At 39.4% G+C, this 18,380-nt stretch overlaps 1 protein-coding gene and 1 long non-coding RNA gene across 11 annotated transcripts in view; one reads left to right on the top strand and one right to left on the bottom strand.

The window, feature by feature from the left end:
* The window catches only part of SYT1 (synaptotagmin 1), a 542,097-nt gene that overhangs the window by 189,510 nt on the left and 334,207 nt on the right, over nt 1-18,380 (bottom strand). The gene's annotated exons all lie outside the window — the stretch shown is intronic.
* Nucleotides 1-18,380, top strand: part of LOC140602795 (uncharacterized) — a 311,552-nt gene that overhangs the window by 198,450 nt on the left and 94,722 nt on the right. Inside the window, exon 4 of one of the 6 annotated variants that reach the window (XR_012005708.1) lies at nt 13,731-13,850. The exons of the other annotated variants lie outside the window; for them this stretch is intronic. This is a non-coding gene — a long non-coding RNA (uncharacterized lncRNA). The remainder of the gene's footprint in view (nt 1-13,730; nt 13,851-18,380) is intronic. 6 annotated transcript variants of the gene reach the window in all.

Genomic DNA, 18,380 nt, shown 5'->3' with positions numbered 1-18,380 from the left:
GCTAAGAATCTAAACCTTAATTCTTTTGGAGGGCTTTAATGATACAGAGAAATTCTTTTTTTTTTTTTTTAAAGAATATTCGCCTCCATATTTTTGTTCACATGCATATTTCTTATAGAGTGTCAGAAACTTGTAACACCTAATTATCTTAAAACATGAATATGTCAAACTTATAATTTCTAATAATCATATTGAGTATAGCTCATAGTAGTAGCTCATAATTCCAACTCCTACATCCTTCATACTAAAAACAGAAACTGAACTTCTTAGTCAATTTTCTATAGCAAAAGTTTAGAATTGGAGAAACATCTCCAACTCAGGATCCAATGGTATTTTCATAGATAATGTGAAGCCTGTTGAAATGAACTAACTACCATCACCAAAACATAACCTTTGAAGGATCTGCTAGACTGAGAGGTATGAATAGCAGACGGCTTTAGCTTTCACACTCTTCCACGTTGCTCACATACCAGACAATCTGCACTGTAACATCTCACCACCGTAACTGTGCTGCTGTTAACGTTGCAAAAATATATTATATTAGTGGTTACAATGAAATGCCACCAGAATGAAGAACAAAATGAGAATAAGAGTGATGCTTTCCAGGTCAAACCCACTTACTTTTGTAAAAAAAAAAAATGTATGTAGTACAAATTGATGTTAGGGAAACGAAAATCTCTATTGACTTCTCTTAGGTAAAAATTCTTTTGCTCTTTGCCATTCCAAATCCATGGTAAGTAGAATACTAAAATGGTTCCCAGGGCTTCTGCCTTCTATCCTGCTCCACTGCTGGTATATATCACCCTTTGTAATCCTCTCTCCATGAGTGTGAATGAGACCTGAGTCATAGTAGGTTACTTTATACGGCAAGGGTGTAGGGATATATTTAAGGTTCCAAATCAGTTAATTTTGAATCCAGAGGGAGATGGTTTGGGGGTGGATCAGACTTAATCAGGTGAAGGGCTTTCAAGAGGAACCTGGGTCCTTTCTGAGATGAGAGAGAGAGAGAGAGAGAGAGAGAGAGAGAGAGATTCTGCTGCCCTTGAAGAAACAAACATCCATGTTGTAAACCTGCCTTTGACAAGGGCATCTCCAGGAAGTGAGGGTCTCAATCCTAAAAATGGCAAGAAACTGAATTTCTTCTCCAAATCTGAAGGAGTTGAGTGTCCTGAGTCTTCCAACTGACACGTTGACTAGAGTCTAGTGAGACTCTGAGCAAATGTTCTAGTTAAACTATGTCTGGATTCCTGATCCACATAAAATGGAAAATAAATTTATTGTGTATTGCTTTAAGTTGCTATGTTGTCTTACTATGTTGTAACCTTCAATGCAGCACTAGAAAACCAACAGATCTCTCCACAGACCGTTTTTTAGTATATATTCATAATAGTAGAGCATAGTCTCATATTAATTTAATTAGTAATTATTTACTGTCTACTCTATAGGAATGATATATATGATAATGTCCATCCATGTCCCCAAAGAGTTTAGACTAATCTGGAAGCATAAGGCAAATAGCTCTAACAAAAGAACAAAATTGGGAAGTGCCATAAGCAGGAGACCTATGGAAAGTCAGGAGCCTCTGCTCAAGGAAGCAGGAAAAATAGTCCAAATGTGTTGGCATGTGGTCTGAGCAGAACTTTATAGTCAAAGTGCATTAGTCATTTTTAAAAACATCTATTTATTTACTTGAGAGAGAGAGAGAGAGTGAGCGAGTGTGAGCGCATGAGTAGCAGAGGAAGAGGGAAAGAGAATTTCCAGCAGACTCCACACTGGGTGGGGAGCCCGACAGGGCAAGGGGGGTGGTGGTTTCAGTCTCCTGATCCTGAGGTCATGACCCGAGCTGAAACCAAGAGTCAGATACTTAACCTACTGCACTACCTGGACACTCCAAAGTACATTAGTCATTTGAGTGTATCATAGTTTCTAACATTCTAGCTGTTACTGGGCTGTTCAACCTACAGATTCCCAAGTAACTTCTGTTAGGCACGTGATATGATGAGCACTGGCTGTTCTGTACAACTGATAAATCATTGAACACTACTTCTGAAGCTAAGTATGTACTTTATGTTGGATAATTGAATTAAAAGAAAAAAAAGCAATGTGAATTTAAAAAACCAAGCAACCAAAGAAAAAACCTGTGAGGGATCAACGATAATACCGGGGGTGTAGATAGGCGGTGGTGTTTAGAAGTAGCCAGGAAAGAGTTAGGTCTACCTAGGGTAATGACAGTTTATTTCTTTTCTCTCCTTTTCTCTCCTTCTATTCACTGCCCTAACACTTAGCCAATTTCTCTTCATCCTGTCAAGTGCATGGGCTATCATTCTGTTTGTCCTTGCAGGAGAGAAAAAATCACACTCACTGCTTTCACTTTCTCACTTCCTAGGTCGTCACCTCACACCGTGCAAGCTGATTTCTGATTCCAGCTCCCTAATGAAACAAGGCTTTCCAAGGTCAACAAAGAGGTCTAACTCCACTGGCCTCTTCTCAGGCATAATCTTCTGTGATCTATCTGTAGTAGATCATGTCTGGATGCTTAAATCTCTCATTATTCCTTCTCCTGGTCAAAAAAGAAAACAAGGCTGACCATACTCTGTTCCTGAAATCTCATAAAGCTTTATGGTTTACACAGTAAATTATGATATATCTCATAAAGCCCTATGGCTTACAGAGAAAAGCATTAAGTGTTCTCAAAAATGGGGTCACATGCTTTCTTTTCCAATCACATGTTGAGTGTATCTTCTAATCCAGTTGCAGCAAGCAAGCTGCTAACCCTAAAACTCTGTCTGTGATGGTCCTCAATTCATATTGAACAACTCAGTATCACTTCCTTGGTTATGCAAATCACCTCCTCTGGTTCAAGGTGTAATTGAAAGGTCACCTCTTTTTTTTTAGCTCCTTCTCTTTTATTCCCATACCTTTCTCCCTCCTTTGTACCTTGCTTACATGTACATACTTCATTATGCCCTGGACTAAAGTATGTGTCGTTCAATGTCTTCGAGATTCTTTTTTTTTTTTTAAGATTTTATTGATTTTATTGATTTATTCATGAGAGACGCAGAGATAGGGAGAGGCAGAGACACAGGCAGAGGGAGAAGCAGGCTCCATGCAAGGAGCCCGATGTGGGACTCGATCCTGGGTCTTCAGGATCATGCCCTGGGCTGAAGGCAGCGCTAAACCTCTGAGCCACTGGGGATCCCCAAGTTTTTGAGATTCTTTATGCTCTCCCAAAACTGGAGTCATAAATCTGTACCCCACAGGGTCATTTGAGGGAATAATTGGTCAAACCATAATATATTGATGAAGGCCTGTACTAATTACTCAGACATTAATGGTGGTGATGATGATACCTGTCCCTTATCCCGCATTGGACTGAAAATATCTGCAGGGCAGATGGATGCTTTTGTCATTTTTGCTTCTCCCAAACTTCAGGGAGTATGTTTAATAAGTTTTAAATCAAACTGGCTACTGTCTCTCAGAAACTCTTTTTGCTTCGTTTCTCTGACACTCTGCGCTTCTGCTATACTCACTCCTCTACAATAGCTCATCTGTTTCTTCATCGGTTTCTTTACTCATCCATGAGTTTTATATTTTAATCATGTATTCACTTTCTCTTTTCCACCCTATTATATCTTCTTAATAATGACAATTACCCCCTTCCACAACCTCAATTTATATGTGGTCAACTCCCAGACCTCCATTTCCAATGCTGATCCTTCTCTTGCATTCCCATTCCCTGCAGGGCATGACCCTGCCACAGTAATAATGCCCAGCTTCTCTGGAACCATTTCCTATTTTCTTCTGCCTGGACACCCTCACATCCACTTGCAGTGCTTGGCAACTGCTCGTTCGCAGAGTCTGTCACAACCCTGCCTTTCTTTCCCTAGTGGATCAGGCTTTCATTATCTGCAGTGTTCCCTCAATTACCTCCTCTCTGCCTTGTCCCTCTTTCCAGCCCTCCCCTTGCGATCTGTCCTACCCACACACAGCCGCCAGATTGATGTTGCTGAAACAAAACTATAATTGTGTTACTTCCACGTTTAAATATCTTGAATGGTTCCTGGCTCCTCTTTAACTATTAAATAAAGTCTAAACTCCTTAGCCTGATATTTATGGCCCTCTCCAAATGAATTCCAAATTACTTCTCCAGTCTTGTTTTTGATGGTGCCTCTGCACATCCCTTAGGTTTCAGCCTGCGTCATGTCTTACGTTTTACGTTATTACTGCTGGTATGCATACTTTATCTTTCCTATTAGATTATAAGAATGCTAACTTGCTCTACGGGACATTCCACCACCAGCCATCCACCCACCTTTATTGTTGGCCTGCTCCCTGTAAGCTTGTAGTCTAGAGAAGAAAAGACTGGGTCCAGACGAGGAGAATGTCTTCTCAGAACTTAAAGTCCAGGAAGGAACATAAGATATGAGCGTAATAATACTACATGATAGAAGATGCACATATTAAAGGAATGAGATGGCTGTTTAATAAGAGCGGCATGGGAATGCTAGCATTTTAATGGAGCCTTAATCCTTTAGGTTATGGAGGCTTGGATATGCAGGGATGGGAGTAATGGCGTTTCAAATGTAGGAATATGATGGGTTTAGGCTTAAAGGCAGGAAATGCAGGCAAGTGTCCGTAGGACAGAGACTAGTTCAATTGAGAGAAGTTGAAATAAGGCTGGTAGTTTGGGGCTCTACCACAGAGGGTCTTGGGTGACAAATGAAGGAGTTCAAAAGTTGGCAAAGGGGCTTGCAAGGTACCTGAGCAAGAGATGTGCAGGTTCAGAGCAGGGCTTCAGGAAGAATCATCTGGAAAATTTATATATGATTGGATTGGCCAACAGTGGAAAATTGTTGTGGGAAGACCTCTTCGGAGGCTCTAATGGCTGTGATATGGATGAGGACCCAAATAGTACAGTGGCAGTGGGAGTGGAAAGGAGACAGGGGACAGAATGATGAGGTAATAGGACTTAATAACAAGTTAGACAATGGGGAGAAAATGTGGCAAGAGTGAAAGGGGATAGTAGGAATCCAGTTTCAGGATAGAGGAATATATATGTGTTTCTATCTGTTTGGCTGAGGGAAAAGGTGAGTTTGGTTTGATATACCTAATTTCAATTGCAAATAGAGTATATACAGATGTGTAGCTCTGAAAAGTGTACAGCACTTCAAAAAAAGGAATTTGTTGTTTTAATTTGCATTTCCCTAATGACTAAAAACATTGAACATTTTACATGAATTTATCAGTCACGTGTATCATTCATGGGGTGTCTGTTAAAATCTTTTGCTGGGGCACCTGGGTGGCTCAGCGGTTAAGCATCTGCCTTCAGCCCAGGGCCTGATCCTGGAGACTGGGCATAGAGTCCCATACCAGGCTCCCTGCAGGAAGCCTGCTTCTCCCTCTGCTGTGTCTCTGCCTCTCTCTCTCTCTTTCTCTGTCTCTCATGAGTAAATAAATAAGAAATACAATCTTTTGCTCATTGTTTTATTGATTTATAAGAGGTTTTTATCTTTTCCAAATATATTTTGGAAGCATCTTCTTTACTAAATATACATATTATGGATGTTGTCTCCCAGTTTGTGACTTGCCTTCTTGTTAATAGTATATTTCAAAACGCAAAATCTTTATTTCTGAAGAAGTTGAATTTATCAACTTTTTCCTCTAAAGTTAATGCTTTTGATGTACTGTTAAGAAAACCTTTGCCAGAAAGAGGAAGTGGGGAGATATCAGCCAAAGGGTAGGAACTTCCAGGCTATGGAGCAACTGGGACTCTCCTACATCACTGGTGAGATATTCATAATACAACCACCGTAGAAAAGCAGTCTGACACTTTAAAAAAAAAATCAGATGTAAATGCTATACAACTCAGTAATTCCACACTTATGTACTTGGTACTTCCCAAGAGAAAAGAAAACATAAACATATATTCCTGTTTACAGGACTTGAACAAGAATATTTATAGCAGTTTTATTCTTAAGAGCCCTAAATTGGAAATAGTCTAAATGTCCATTAGGTAAATTGTGGATATCCTGACAATGGGAAGTACTGAAGCAATGAAAAGGAGTGGCTGATACATATAAGAACATTCATGAATCTTAAAAATACTATGTTTTCCGTGAAAGAAACCAGAACCAGACACAAAGGACTATGCAGTGTATGGTTCCATTTTTAGGAAATGTTAGAACAATCAAAACTAATTTACAGTGATAGCAGATCAATTATCACCTAGAACCAGGGCAAAAATTGCTGGGATGGGACTAGAGCAATTTTTTGGAGTGATGATTACATGGCGTATATTTGTCGAAATGCACAGAACTATGTATCTACGGTGGGTTCATCTTACTGTATATAAACCAGTCCTTAATAAAGTTAAATTCCTTAAAGTTATTAAAGTGGGGATCTCAGTGGAAGCATCAAGCGTAGAGGTTGAGTTTTGAGTCTGATTTACATAAAGACAATATTGGAAGTTCTGAAATCATGAAGAAATCAGAGTGATAGAAGAATGCCAATGCAGATCCTTGAAAGTACCTACTTGTAAGTGCTTGGAGGAAGAAGAGAGAAAGAATGCTCAGAAAGAAATGAAGAGAGTTAGAGTGTGAAGTAACTAAGGGGAAAGGGGTACTGGGGTAAGGTATCAATATGGGTAAGGCACAAGGCCTTGGGTGCCTTTTACGTATAGCTCCAACTTTCTCCGGCTGAGTGAATGGCCAGACTGAGTAATCCAGCTAGCAGCAAGCCTGCATCAAACTCCAATGGAAGACAAAAACAACTGACTTTGGGAAACTGTCCATAAGTTCTCTTACAATGGAAGCACTGGTAAAATCATGCGGTGTTCAGCTTTTAGAAAGATTAAGCTCAAACTTTTTGGAAGCACCTGGACTTTCATATCAGTAGCAGTGGACTTAGAGCTGGAGACTACTTAATTAATTCATCAGAGCAAAAACAAATGTCTACTGATTAGGCTCTGGAGGGCAGCCAGGTAAATTGCATTAGAGCACCAATAGCGAATAAGGAGGAGAAAGGTAGGTGGATGCCAGCAGCTGTGGAAAGGTGAGGCGACATGGCACCGTTCCAGCTAGTGTGGGCAGACGATGGCTGGCAAGGCCATTTGAAGCACCACTTCAAACGGTGTCACAGTCGTGGCGTTCTTGGAAGCAAGCTGAAAAACTGAACTGCCGTGTTTGGTGTAGCTGATAAGGTGAAACAGAGAAACTCACCCAAGAAAACCTTACCCAGGTACCCACTGCTGGGAAAGGTGCTGTACAAGGACACTTCCGGTTGTCTTTGAACTCTCCATGAAAGTACAGAAAACTGGCCTGTGTTGTGCAGCAATAGTCATAAGAAAGGAGTTCGTCTTGTTTCTTGGGCATTCCAATGCAACATATTTTTAAGACTAAAAAATGAAACTAAGTCCCAGACCCCCACTTGAGTAAAAATGTTTGTGGGGAGAACCTTTTACTCTGAGGACCAATTTGGCAGCTGCTGGTATCTTAGTGCTGGGTGAGACCGGGCTGCCAGCTGGCCGGAGAAGAAAACAAATGGGGGACAGCACAGGCAAAAGGAGTAGAAAACGGAACAGGGAATGACAAAGTTATAAAAGGTTGAGGAAAGAGAGAGAAAAATAAAAAGGGTGAAAGAGAAAAGGTGGTTGTGTCGTGCTGCGTGGCTGAGGGCAAAGCAAAATGGCTCTGTAGGTAAGTCCATCTTTAATCTAGGGTCATATTCCATTTTGCCTCCTACTCATCTTTTTTATTATATTAAAATTTTATTTAAATTCAGTTAATTAACGTATAATGCATTATTGGTTTCAGAGGAAGAGGTCAGTGATTCATCAGCCTTATGCAGCACCCAGTGCTCATTATATCACGTGCTCTCTCCCTAATATCCATCACCCAGTTTTACCCCATTCCCTCACTCTCCTCCCCTCCAGTGACTGTTTGTTTCCTATGATTAAGTCTCTTATGGTTTGTCTCCTCCTCTGATTTTTTCTTGTTTTATTTTTTCCTCTCTCTAACTCTCCTTTCCAGTAAGACCCCTTTGGAAGTCCCTCTTACCCTCCCTCCCTCCCTCTCTTCCTCCCTTCCTCCCTTCCTTTTTTTTCTTTTCTAAATGGAGGTATAATTGACATATGACAATAGTATCAGGTGTACGACATAATGACTCGATATTCGTATAGCAAAATGGTGATCCATGATGAAGTCTGGCTAATATCTGTCTCTACACATAGTTACTAGTTTTTTCCTTGTGATGAGAAGTTTTAAGATCTACTTTCTTAGCAACGTTCAAATATACAATACAGTATTGACTCTAGTCACTGCTGTACGTTATATCTCCAAGACTTAATAACCTTACAACTGGAATTTGGTACCTTTTGACTCCCTGCCTCCAATCTTACACATCCCCCAACTCTCTGCTGCTGGCAGCCACCAATCTGCTTTCTGTATCTATGAGTGGAAGCCCACCGCCCCCCCCCTTTTTTTGATAATATGATTATCTAGGATCTTTTGACTTAGAAGAGAATACTTCTCCCTACTGTGAAACAGGTTTTGTACTGGTATTGGAGACAGTAAGATGAAAAGACAGTGTTCTGGTCTCGAGCAGACTGGTTGGTAATAAGAGAGAAAACACAAATAGATGAGCAAAACATAAAGTAAAAATTACAAACGTGTGAAGACTTGTTACAGGAGGTGAATTGCTGGTTGACAGGTGAGGGGGTGACAGGAAGGCTTTCAAAACAGAGGGGAGTTCTGAAGGATAACTGAAAGTAGTCCAGCTGAACAAGCAGTGGCAAGCACGACATTTCAGGCAGAGGAGAGAATCTGTACCAAGACTGCGAAGCATGGGACACCACGGATAATATGGTCAGTAGCTCTAAGCATTTCTGTCCTGATGAAGTAAACTGTGTGAGGGTGAAGAGTCGGACATGAGGTTTGATACGTCCAACATATGTGTGAGCCATCTCGGATCATCTCATAAAAAGCCATTGATGACTTGCTGAGATATTTTAATTTAGAGGTCCTCTGGGAGAAGAATTCTGGGTCTGAAATGCCACTGAGACCTAGAAACGAGTTAAAATCATGGGCTTTGGTTGAGTTCCTTAGCGTGTCCTATACAGCCTGGTACACAGCAGGTGCTAATAAATATGCATTAGAAGTCTGAATATTATTTATATAGATAGCACTTTACATGTTAATACCACACGGCTCACACCCACCTTCCCAGAGGTCAAGTACTGTTATTAGCCCTGTGTTACAGAGAGATTAAATGATTTGCCTAAGATCATATACTACTAATGACAGAACCACATTTTGAACCCAGACAGACCAACTCTGAAGCTCACGCTCTGGCCTTCAGTTATAGCAAACAATGCTGTCTCAACTTGGGTGGGTTACTGAGACGGGGCCAGAGTCTCTGAGTGATTGACGTAGCATTCTGGACAAAGTATGATCACTTCAGGGCTATGGAGAGTAGTAGTAAAGAGTTTAGGTATAATAAGCACATAATTATAATAATAATGTTTCTAATCACTGTGTAATGGTTTACTGGTTTTATAGGATTGGTTCCAAATCCTTCTGAATAGGAAATTATTATCATAAAATTTACTTTCAAGGCAGGGCACCTGGGTGGCTCAGCCAGTTAAGCGTCTGCCTTTGGCTCAAGTTCATGAGGGTCTGGGATCAAGCCTCACATCCTGCTCCCTGCTCAGTGGGGACCCTGCTTATCTCTCTGCTCTTCCCTGCCCTGCTCGTGCTCTCTCTCTCTCTCTCTCTCTCTCTCAAATAAATAAATAAAAATCTTCAAAAATATTTACTTTGAAGTCAATGAGGAATGTAACTCCATCAGTTAAGGTTTACTACCATGGAGATCCTGAGTATTTCCTGTTTCTGCGGACAGGTGTGCATTACCTTCAGTAAATGGCATATTTACCCAGGCAGATATGTTTCTATTATTTAGAGTCTACCACTGATGCCCCTGTCTTCTTTTCTTTTTAACTTGTATGTGTCCAATCCCAGTACAAAACTTGTATGTCTCCAATCCCAGTACAAAACTTGTATGTGTACAAACAGCTCGAAAGAGAAAAGGAGAAGAAAGAAAGGGTTTAAGCGGATTTTAAATTATGTCAGGACAGCAGTTTCATTCAGAGTGTTTGAAGAAGAAACCTTTAAATGGGCCAGTAGCTTCTTAATTTTTATGTTAAACTTCTCTAACTGCACTTAAAAGGCAGGCTGCGGAGACATGTGAGATCAGAAGATACCAAGTTTAACTCCTTTATGATAGTATTACAGTATTCTCATACACGAAAATCAGAACAAAAAATAAAGTCAAGTGCTAAAAATATAATAATACATCATATGTTTTCCTACTGGTTTCTGCTTTTAAATTCTTTGTCCTATTTATTTATTTATTTATTTTATTTATTTATGATAGGCACACAGTGAGAGAGAGAGAGAGGGGCAGAGACACAGGCAGAGGGAGAAGCAGGCTCCATGCACCGGGAGCCCGACGTGGGATTTGATCCCAGGTCTCCAGGATCGCGCCCTGGGCCAAAGGCAGGCGCTAAACCACTGCGCCACCCAGGGATCCCTGTCCTATTTAATAGAAACTGGCACAAACCTGTCAGTCACGCCATAAAAGATCAACGGAGTCGTTAAAAGCGAGGAGAAAGCTGTAGTCTCTCAGCTTCTCTCTTTCTACTGTTTTCTTTATATATTTGCATTTGCAGTCAGGCTTCCTCTCGTGAAAATGTAACCTATATTGTGACATGCAACTGGTACATGGTGAGGAGTAGACATTTGAGGCTATTTTAAAATATATTTGCATATTTGTAAAGCATTTCAGCAAGGTAATTCCTGAGTTCTTTTTAATCTATGTCCAAAATATCCCCTCCCCTTATTTGTCCTCAGGTGCCTTTACTTGATGTCTTTGAAATGCTAATGGAATATTGCTAAGTGAGGTTGAGAAACTTAGTTGAGATCCTAATTCACTTGGTGGCTTTATGGACTCACCATTACTCTGTATTACCCAGGCTTTGGAAATTTATAAAGTCCCTCAACACTAGTTCATTTGAAAGGCATGAATTTCTTGGGGGGAATTTTCTGCATAATAGGCTTCCAAGAGGGAAACACAATTCAAGGACACATTTAAGCAACTTTCCTGAATTATCAGTAGCATATGCTTTTGTTATGTTTCCACATTGAACAGAGGCTGTTGCAGGAGTCTTTTCAGACTTGTTCTTGAAAATGTATATTATATGCAATGTCCCAATTTATAACAGAGCATTTATGATGCTCCTTTTACTCTCCAAGTATAAGTAATACTACATGTATTACTTATATAATGTCTACATATATAATTATTAGAAATCAAGAAGAAGTGGTAAGTATAAAAAGGAAAAACAAAACAGTCTATAATACATTTATATTTCAATATAAACATCTTCGGGTATAACTACACTAGAAGACAACAAAATGATCAAATGCAACTGCTAAAAGGGATTTTGGATTTAGAGAAGTAAGACAATCAGAAGATTTACAAAACCAGGAGACAAAACATCAGAGGTTGGGTGAATGTTATGAGAACATTCTGTTGATATTAGAACCACTCACAAATACATTGTAGCCATGTTTATATGGCAAATAGTGCTTGGCTTAGATACTTGTAAACAAGATTTCCTTCTAAATGCATGTCTTCTGGAGATTTTAAAAAGTGTGCAGAATGTGGGGATATTTTTCATTGTATGTAACCGTCTCACATGTTGCAAGATCTGTAGACTCTTAGGCCCATAGTCTTTAAATACCAGTTGCCATTCCTCACACCCATTTTGTTTAACACATTAAAAATGGCCCCAACAATGTTTGGAATATCCTGTAGGAGGCAGTGTTAACTCTACTGACTTGACACTAAAGGAATAAGTTTTTACTAATGGTAGCGCGTAAACATTTCTCTCTGTACACACAGACACACACACGCGCGCGCGTATTTCCTACGTTTTAAACCAGAATTCAACTTAAAAAGATGGTGAAATAAACTAAGATTTAATGAAAAATGTTTGAATGTAAGCACAAATTACTATATTGTGATGTTATGGATTGCAACCCTTATCTCTAAGTGCCCTTGTCCCAAATTGATCCCCTCAGCATTGCATTGATGAAGTCAGTATTACAAAGGACTTGCTTTGCTCTGAAAATAACACTCATCAGTATTGTAACTTTTTTCCTTAGAGATATTTCAATTTACTAGAAGCCAACAGTGAAGAATAACACATTTTAGCCAATGCTTTTCTGAAGTGTGAGGAAGAATTGAGTCAACAGATGATAGCTGAAGCTGAGTCATATACAGAGTTCATTGATACAATGAAACAAAATCTGGCTTTTTGTACTTAGATGGTCATGAGTTATTAACATGGCAATCTGAGTAAGTGAGTCCAATAAAAATGCAGGAGCATAAAGTGAATGAGTGTCTGCTTTAAATCCAGATAATGCAATGAGAAACTCTGAATTAGTGTTAAACTTGTGTTCCAAGTGTTCGATCTTTTAAAACCTATCAAAAGACAAATATCGAGCAGTAGCTCTGAACAGGCACATAAGACCCTCGTAGTTTCAAGTCTTAGTTGTGATAAGGACTGGCGGAGAGGATTTGCAGCCCTTGTGATATTCTGTTATGGCAAACTTACAAATTTCAAGATTTTTTTCCTGACACACTCCTGTACCACATAACTACTTTGGCCACATTGCTTACCTTACTAAGCCTGAGCATGCTTACATATTAAATGAGGATAATTGTTCTCACCTAGTAGGGTTTTTACAGGGCAGAATGGAGGTTGGTTTTACAGAATGCACAGCACATACTTCCACATAAAGTCCTCGATAAAGATTGGCGATCATTACAGTAATTATTGTTATTCACATGCCACGGATTCCTGTATGTTCCTACGGGTTCTCTTCATTTGGTCTTGAAATTATCTTCTGGCATTAACATTATGTTCATGACATTAACATAAAGCAGCGACAAGATCCATGACAATGACACTCTCTTCGTTCTGCAGTCAGATGAGGGAGGACACAGTGACTGGACTGCATTTTTCATCACTGATCGGCTTGTTCTGTACTTAGCTCCCTATGCCACTACTGGTTGTTGAGTTTCATTGGTGTTGCTGTGAGATAACCCCACTTTACGCACTAGTTTTCCAGGCCACCACTTTCAAACTGTGTTCCGTACAGTCAGGTGTCATTGTTGGTGCTGATATAAGAGTATCTTGGGAGGGTGAGTAAGGAAGACATTATTAACTCATCACATCTGTTTGATTTATGTTATCTACATTGTAAATCTAGGCTTCTACAATATTTCATTTGAACAAAGGGATCCTTGGCTAAAATGGTTCAAAAACGTACTGCCTAGGTCTGTTTCTCCAAGATGGCACAGAGAGCATTTGGTACACTGTTTGGTATAATAATGTTTGTAGGATTATAACATTTACATAGTTTCTAGCATGGTGTCAGATACTTTCAAAGTATAGGAAATATAAATATGTGTAAGAAATGGTTCCCGTCTCTGAGGAATTTACATTTCAGTGAGAAAGACCCCAAACAAAACCAAATAACCAAGATACAGATTTTCATGATGTGCTTCAAAAGGTTGGAGGAAGACTCAAATGATTCTGCCTTGGAGAAGGAAGAAGCTTCTCATCTAAGTCATAACATCTGAACTGGTTCTTTTTTTTTTTCCTGAAGTGATTCTTGGATGAGAAAACATTGTGTCAGTGTTAATGGCGGAAGGGGTCCAGGAAGAGAGAAAAGCATAAAAGAAGACACCGGAATATGAGAATGCTGGCTGGGTTGGAGAGGTTTTTTGTGAGTAGAATTAACAGGACTGAAATGAATTGCAGGTAAAGGATCGGAGGTGAAATAGATCTGGGAGACAAGGAGATCTCTTATTTGAAAGACTAGGTGAATGAGATCATTCCAGGGAGAACATTTTTGGGGAAAAAAAAGTGGAGCAGTGTTAAAAATAATGTAATCCTGGATCCTTTTCCTACTTTAGGGAGGGAAAGACAATGAAAGAAGAGGACCAGTCAATGAGGGAGTGAGGAGTGGGAGAGAGTGAGGGATGGGAGAAGGAAGAGGAGAAAAAGCAGAGTCCTGGAAAGCAAGAGTGTGAGATAATGGTGGCTGAGAGTGATAATGATAGAGAAATATCTGACTGGAGGAAGATTCATTTGATCTTAGCCAAAAGGCCAAGAAGCGATGACTGAATGAAGGTTGATCATGGCCTTCGTAATTGTGCATAAGGAAGTACCTGGTGACTCAAGTGAAAACCATTTTAATGTCACATGCAGGATGGAAATCAGAGTGCAGGGAGTCGAGTAGTTAATGGGAATTGAAGAAATAGATATGAGGATCAAGGTTATGTTTTTCAGTAAGTTTTGGTGTATATATGAAGGCAGACGTTACAATGGTAGCTTGACAGGTAAGGTAAGGAGAAGATTTTAGTGCATGAAAGAAGAAAACAGAGCATTTCCTGAGCACTTACGGTGTGGCTAGGCACTTTTGAATAGGAGACCCTTGGACATATGTGTGGGCCAAAAAGGATGAAGAGGGGAGAGAGTGAAATTATAAGAGTTATTTAAGAAAAAAAGGAAAATGGGAGGTGATAATGGGCAGAGGAAACACCATGAGGGAATTCATCTTTGCTTGATCAGGCTTTGTTGGAAAGGGCTTAGAAGAATGCAATTATATTTGGCTGAAAAGTTTTTGGTATTTTCATGACTTGGGTTTCTATCTGACCTGAATAGAGGGCTTTTCTAAAATGGCAATGGATTTGTTAAAATGACTGCTTGAGTCTAATACTAGCTAACATTCACAGAATGCTTATAGAATGACACTCTGCTAAGCACTTTATACGCATTGCTCCCTTTACCCAACAACCCTCTGGTGGAGATAACTATTCTCATCCCCACTTTATACAGGAAGAAACTGATACACAGAAAGATCAATGTTCCTAGGTCCCAGAGCTAGTGTGTGGTAGAGCTTAGATTTGAACCCAATGTAGTCTGTGTCCAGAGCTTGTATTTTTAATCCCTCTGTTAAAACTGTCTATCCAATAGTATTTCTGCACGAATTACACAATTACCCTTAGTCCACTCTTATTCTGGATGAAGGGACAGGTTCTGGCTATTTGGTTTTCTGCTATGCTCAAGGAAAGGTGCCCTCTACTTCAAGAAGCTCATGAATATCAAAACCTTAATCACAGCTCCTCGGATGACACGAGTTCATGCTTTACAAACCAACCATGGCCCTAGTCATATTAAAATCAAAGTTGCAAAATAAAGAAACGTCCTGAAAAGCCTTGTCTGCTTCATTTAGATAACAGTGTGCAGAATGAATTGAAAGATAAAAATGCTCAGCATTTACCATTTCCTTTTTCTTTTTTTTTTTTAATTTTATTTTAAGCCCAATGGTGTTATGGATGATATCATCAGGCAATTTGGTTTGAATATGTTCCATGCTGGACTGTGCAGATTACCCAACTAATGACATGCATACTCCTTGCCATTGTGACACCTCTCTTCTCACAAGTGGGAATTTCAAGTGACAGACTAAAGCTGTTTGCTATCAATTTTGCAAAAAACACATCTGCCAGATAGCCAAGATTTAGTTCAGAGACTGAAATCAATTAATATTCTAATTTGTTACCTGTCATTAGCGTCACACTATATTATGCCAAGTCAAAAGTGATAACCTTTATATAACATATGCTCCTAAAGGAATTTGATTTTAGGAGACTGTTTCATTTTTGTTTAGTGTTGCTCCCTGCGTACAAATCCCATTAGAAATTTCAGTTACACAGGCAGTTAAAAATTGTGATGGATTAAAATAAAAGGGTAAAACATGCGGCTACGTATTTTAAATAGTACTACGTGGCTGTGTTTATGGTAAGTTTTTGTAGCTCTAATTTACCATAATATTTTAAGATTTAGGTAGTGGACTTGTTTTCTTCTATTAAATCAAGGAGAGATCCAGTAGCATGATATTTTTATAGGTGTTCCCCAGATCCTCTAGCATTCTGTTGCTTTAGGTTGCTGATCAAAAGCAAATCTCTGTAGAGGAGCAGAAGAATCACCTGGTCTCATGCCCAGTGTCTAAGAAAGGGACATGGGAGTGGAACAGTGGCTTGCGAAGAAAAGAGGTTAGCCAAGGGAAAGGAAGGAAGGGAGCGTTTCATAGTTGTTGTTTTTTTTTTTCTCCCCCAGCTGACTGTTTTCTTGCTGATGAACATGGAGTGAAATATAAAGTACATAATAGTTATCAGCTCTGAGTGGGAAAGGCTAAAAGATGGAGGTGTCACTATAAGGATAAAAACAAATTGCTTTTTTCAATGTGATGACACAGTCAAGCACTGAAATGATTCTTAATGTCAAAAATCTAAGATTTTTAAGATGCTCTAATTTTTCAGCATCTTAAGGCCCCAAAGTCTAAGAGGGTGGTTCAGGATACACGTTAAATTGACATTCATTCATTCATTCATTCATTCAGTAAGTAGATATGGAGTGCCTCATATGTACGAGGTACCCCTGGGATATTGACTGTGCAAAGGACAGTTCCAACTCCTTGCCCTCCTAGAGCTGACAGTATTTTGGAGGGATCCAGAGCGATTTAACAACAAAAAATAAGGCACATCATCTGCACTGCTATACGAAGTATTATAGTGAGATTTAGAACAAGGGTGAGGACAAGAATTGCTGGCAAAGCTGGGGTGGGATGAATGTGTTATCACTGTAAGCAGCATGGTTGGGGAAGTCCTTAACTAAGAAGATGACATTTGGCAAAGCCTAAAGGAGAAGAGAGAATGAGTTATGTGGATACATAGGGAACATACAATCCCACAGAAGATTGCCACACCACCCTTTACTCTTCTAGAGAAGGAGGAGATGGTGACATTGAAGACCAGACAAAATATGCATTTTATTTGATGTTTGTCCATTCTTTCTTTCTCTGCTAGCTCTTTTCTGTTAAAGTGATTATTTTGATAAAATATTCAAGTGAGAGTTGGCCCCTGTACATATGCATTTTGGTTTGCACCTTGTAGTCACAACCTCAAAGTTATGACAACGGTACTGGGATCATCCATCAGCTCTGCAGCAGGGCGAGGGAGAGGACTTCCATTTCTCATCCATTGGGCCATCTCTACCTCCTCTAGATTGTGGATTTTCCTGTTGAGAATGATAATTACTGGCAACTCTGCTGAGAGTGTCTGTCAGATGAAATTGAATTTGATAAAAGTAGACAGATCAACAAATTGTTAGTCACTGAGGGACAAGAAGTTGATTCCTTGTGTTTTTTTTTTTTCACGTGGTTTCTCAGTGTTCTTATAGAATAATTTTCTTATAATTTGATAAATCTCTCACCTGGATTACTACAACATCCTGCTTTTATCGTCTGCCCTTGCCTTTCTGGAACCCATTTTCAACACCGTCGCTAGAGCGATCTTTAAAAAAAAAGCACCTGAGTCAGATCATGGGACACCTCTGCTCGAAACTCTCCAAAGGCCTTTTATTTCACTCATGGTACAATCCAGGTTCCTTAGAATAAGGCCCAAGGCCTCACACGATAAGGCCTGTGCTACAATCTGAATCCACCTTCTGCACCCTCCACCTGGTTCATCCTGTGTAAGGCTCACTGGGATCCTTGCTTTTACAAGCAGATTTTTGCCCAAGGGGCTTTATCCAAAATTCCCAGGTTTTATAACTTCTTCCATTTCCTCTAAGCTTCCTTATGAGAGAAAGAAAGAAACCAGCCCTGGTCATCCCTAAAAATAATGTACTACCTCTGTGCCCTTCCATATTCCACTTACTCTTCTTCCTTAGTTTCTTCTATATCATTTCTTACCTAACGTGATTTCCTATATATATTACACGTTATATTATATATATATAATATTTGCATCTTTATTGATTTATTACTTCTTTTTCTCACTAGAATATAAGCCTTGTGAGGGTCCAAACCTATTGTCCCAGCACCTGTAAAACTCTCTAGTTCATCGTAAGTGTTCAAATCTGAATAAACAGACCATCCTGTAGCTTCAGATTAAAATGCCACTCATAGAACTTAGTGCTTCACTCATACACATGCACTTAGGAACAGATAGTCATTTGTTTTCCTGATAAGGGCAAAGAAAAAATTTAAAATTGTGCAGAAGATTTTGAAATATTAATAAAAGAAAATCAAGCTTGTAATATCAGGAAGGCACATTTTAGCTATTGCCTAGGAATAATCTTCCTAATGGAATGATTTCATTAATACAAATTTAAAATATATACAGCACAACCCATAAACATAAATGTTCTAGAGAAAAACAGACCTTGAAAAAAATACCCACCTGCA

The sequence above is a fragment of the Canis lupus genome, chromosome 13 (genome assembly GCF_048164855.1).
Source record: "Canis lupus baileyi chromosome 13, mCanLup2.hap1, whole genome shotgun sequence".
Taxonomy (NCBI): Eukaryota; Metazoa; Chordata; class Mammalia; order Carnivora; family Canidae; genus Canis; species Canis lupus.
The sequence above is the reverse complement of the archived record's forward strand: the minus strand, read 5'-3'. Positions and strand labels throughout refer to the sequence as shown.